General features: G+C 48.4%; 1 non-coding gene across 1 annotated transcript; it reads left to right on the forward strand.

Moving 5' to 3' along the window:
• Window positions 1–3,771: 3,771 nt before the first annotated feature.
• On the forward strand, window positions 3,772–3,844 carry Trnas-cga (transfer RNA serine (anticodon CGA)). Its single transcript has one exon. It is a non-coding gene; the product is annotated as a tRNA-Ser (tRNA).
• Window positions 3,845–4,133: the final 289 nt, after the last annotated feature.

The following is a 4,133-nucleotide window of genomic DNA, read 5'->3' on the forward strand; positions in this document are numbered from 1 at the left end:
AAAAAAAAAAAAATAATCATGAAGAAAATGTTTCTACAGAAATGTATGTACATTAAAAACACACAATTCAGCTCACAGACATAATTTCAGTAAACTACACTGATATGCCACGTATAAACAATTTCCCAAATGTGTACTGTTACCACAATGACTGGAACAAGACAGAAACAATAATGCGCCATGCTAATGCCAGCCAAATAGAAAGCACTTCTCGCAGCAGCGAGAAACACCATCTTCCATGTGACTGCCACGGCATGCGCCATATCTGCCTGAATGAAGGTCCAGTACGGAGTGATTATAAAAATGTTTCAGCCAGGTTCCTTCCGCTATCACGATAGCAGGCTATTAATAACTCCCACACCGCCAATCCTGCATGCCTGCTAGCACCTGCCACAAGCACACCTTAGAAAATATATTACACCGCCCTTACACTCTGCGATTAAGTAAACCTTTCCTCAAGTCTCCACGCAGAGCACTGTAGGGAAGCAGCAGCTGTCAGTACAACTAAAACTGTCTGAAAAAAAACGAGACGTAAACGAAAACTATTGAATACAAGCTTGAGAGCAAAGAGTAAAGTGTGTATTAACATTGCCAATAGAAACTGCTGAGTGTGAATGGAATACACCTGTTTTCAAACAGGACACTTAGCACATAATGTTCACATTGCACTGGTCTAGATACTTTCAGTGCAATGCAGATATAAAGGTAAATGGGAGTAAGAAGAGAAATGAAATAACTGTGTAACGAACGACCAGAGACCATGCGTCCCATATACGAAGGCAATTTCAGTTGAAAAAATACTGAATTTGTTGTGGGACACCTTGCTATATTTCCGCTTCACCCCTACAGTTTCATGAAGTTCCAACAGGTGATGGCGTTATACATAGCCTTCAAAATAGCGACTGTAATGGAGGTGCTTCCAAGTAGAGTGCTGTCACTGAGCTTCTTCTGGCGGAAAACCAGAGCATCGCAGATATCCATGGGCACATGCAGAATGTCTACGGCAACGTGGCAGTGAACAAGAGCATGTGGATCACTTTCTGTCATTATTGCAACAAGGTCGCGCAAACAACCTGTTCGATCTCCCGCCTGTCGGCCGTCCGCATACAGCTGTGACCCCGGCAGTGTTGGAAATGCACACACACTCACTCGTAGATCACAATCAAACGCCTCACTGCACTACTGGACGTCTCTGTTGCTAGTGCTGATACACCCATTCTCCGGTAGGGACGTGTGTGCATTGTATGCGTATTGAACCGGGGACCTAGAAACGATGGAGAGGCTTCGTCCCGCCGTAGCACTCAGTGGTTCACAACTCCACAACAGGCCACAGAAGTTCACCCGCCCCACCGCCATCCCACACTGAACTCACGGTTATTGTGTGGCTTGGGCCCCCGTGGAACCCCCCCAGGAACGTCTGAGGGCTATGGTTGGATGAAGCCTCTCCATTGTTTCTAGGTCCCCAGTTCAATACCCCCCCCCCCCCCCCTACTGGTGAATGGGTGTATCAGCACTACCAACAGAGACGTCCAGTAGTGCAGTGAGACATTTGATTGTGACCTACGAATGAGTGTGTGTGCACGTTCCAACACAACGGGGTCACAGCTGTATGAGGACAGCCGGTAGGCGGAACAACCGACAGGTTTGCGTGACCTTGTTGCAATGACGTAATGTAACTGAGACGGAACAATGGGAACCAGTCTGCATTCGCTGAGACAGATGGAAAACCGCCTTGAAAACCATCCACAGTCTGGCTGGCACACCGGACTTCGACACTAACCCGCTGGGAGTATCTGTGCCGGGGACCGGCACGCCTTCCCGCTCAGGAAGCAGCGCGTTAGACCGCGCGGCTAGCCGACCAGTAGGGGTACGCAAAGGTATGTGCCCACTGCGTTCCTCGCCACCTAAAGAAGATTATAAGCAGCCACGAAAGATCATCTGTGCGGACATGTTTGCGCATCAGGAGGCTGATCGTGACCATTTTTTGTCGAACGTCGTCACAGGCGATGAAATATGGTTTCTCCACTTCGAATCAGAAACAAAGCAGCTATCCATGGAGTGGCGCCACACCACCTCCAAACAAAAATTTCAGAGCCTCACCATCAGCCGATAAAGCCACAGCAACGGTCTTCTGTTTGATGCCCTCCCTCGTAGTGCAACGAGAACCTCAGGAAACTGAAAAAACGGCTTCAGCAAGTTCGCCGAGACCAAACTGCAAACCAACTTCACATTCTCTATGACCACGCAAGGCATCACTCAAGTATAATAACTGTTGTAACCGCGACCAAAACGGTCGTGAGGATGCCGAGTCGAAAGCATGGAGAGACGAAATGGGAGTGGCCCGCGAATAAACAAAACGAATGGGGAAGGACGGACGCGAACAATGACGGACACCGAACCAGAGCCAACTAACAATAACACGCAAATAGCAATGGGGTCACAAGCGAAACCTCGCGAATCCACTACTCGTACACGGAGACCAAGTAAACACGCTGTCTGTAGGCGAGATGTCGATAGACTAACGCGAATATCAGTCTGCCTGCTGGAGGTTATTTATGCAGCAAGGCCTTGGCTCCGATGTCGACCAGTAAAGTGATACCATGCTGGTATACAAGACCTCACAGTAAAGTGACATAAGGCCGCCGCATTGAACGAGGATTATGCCGAAAACTATGGTTTTGTACCCAAAAGAGTGGGTCGTAATATGGCTTATTGGGTACTGAATAAAATCAAGCTGCTTTCACAAAAAAATACTTCTCATTACTAATTGAACCCCACTCGTACCAAACTACTTTGAAGATATCTCTGAACAATTTCCGAAATTTCGTCGGTGAAGTTCGGGTTCTTCCTTACACATTCTCTCCGTTTTACATTTTAACAGTTTCACTTGTCGCCCGCATCTCGTGGTCGTGCGGTAGCGTTCTCGCTTCCCACGCCCGGGTTCCCGGGTTCGATTCCCGGCGGGGTCAGGGATTTTCTCTGCCTCGTGATGGCTGGGTGTTGTGTGCTGTCCTTAGGTTAGTTAGGTTTAAGTAGTTCTAAGTTCTAGGGGACTTATGACCACAGCAGTTGGGTCCCATAGTGCTCAGAGCCATTTTTGAGTTTCACTTGTCCATAACAGCCACTTAATGACCATAATCAGATTTTCACTCTGCAGCGGAGTGTGCGCTGATATGAAACTTCCTGGCAGATTAAAACTGTGTGCCGGACCGAGAGTCGAACTCGGGAACTTTGCCTTTCGCTGGCAAGTGCTTTACCAACTGAGCTACCCAAGCACGACTCACATCCCGTCCTCACAACTTTACTTCTGCCAGTGTCTCGTCTCCTACCTTCCAAACTTTACAGAAGCTATCCTGCGAACCTTGCAGAACTAGCACTCCTGAAAGAAAGGATATTGCGGAGACATGGCTAAGCCACAGCCTGGAGGATGTTTCCAGAATGAGATTTTCACTCTGCAGCGGAGTGTGCGCTGATATGAAACTTCCAGACCGAGACTCGAACTCGGGAACTTTGCCTTTCGTGGGCAAGTGCTGTACCGACTGAGACACCCAAACACGACTCACGCCCCGTCCTCACAGCTTCACATCGCTGCAGAGTGAAAATTTCATTCTGGAAACATCCCCCAGGCTGTGGCTAAGCCATGTCTCCGCAATATCCTTTCATCCAGGAGTGCTGGTTCTGCAAGGTTCGCAGGAGAGCTTCTGTAAAGTTTGGAAGGTAGGAGACGAGGTACTGGCAGAAGTAAAACTGTGAGGACGGGGCGTGAGTCGTGCTTGGGTAGCTCAGTTGGTAGAGCACTTGCCCTCGAAAGGCAAAGGTCCCGAGTTCGAGTCTCGCTCGGGCACACAGTTTTAATCTGCCAGTAAATTTCACTTAATGACCGTTTAGAAATGATTTTCTAAGCCAGAATTCTTTGTATGATGCAATAGAAGATTATCAGTTTGCCACTATACGCTCCTCTCCGAAGGACGGCCAACATTTCGCAATCATTTTATCCCGCAGCCTCTTTTCATTCCCAACAGACACGGCAGCAGCACATGGCGCAAACTGACAGTTATTGTGGGAAAATCGCCTCTCTAATAGGCCCCCGCCTGTCGATATTAGTTCAGCAGTAATTAATGACGCCACAGCGG

The sequence above is a fragment of the Schistocerca nitens genome, chromosome 7 (assembly GCF_023898315.1).
Source record: "Schistocerca nitens isolate TAMUIC-IGC-003100 chromosome 7, iqSchNite1.1, whole genome shotgun sequence".
Taxonomy (NCBI): Eukaryota; Metazoa; Arthropoda; class Insecta; order Orthoptera; family Acrididae; genus Schistocerca; species Schistocerca nitens.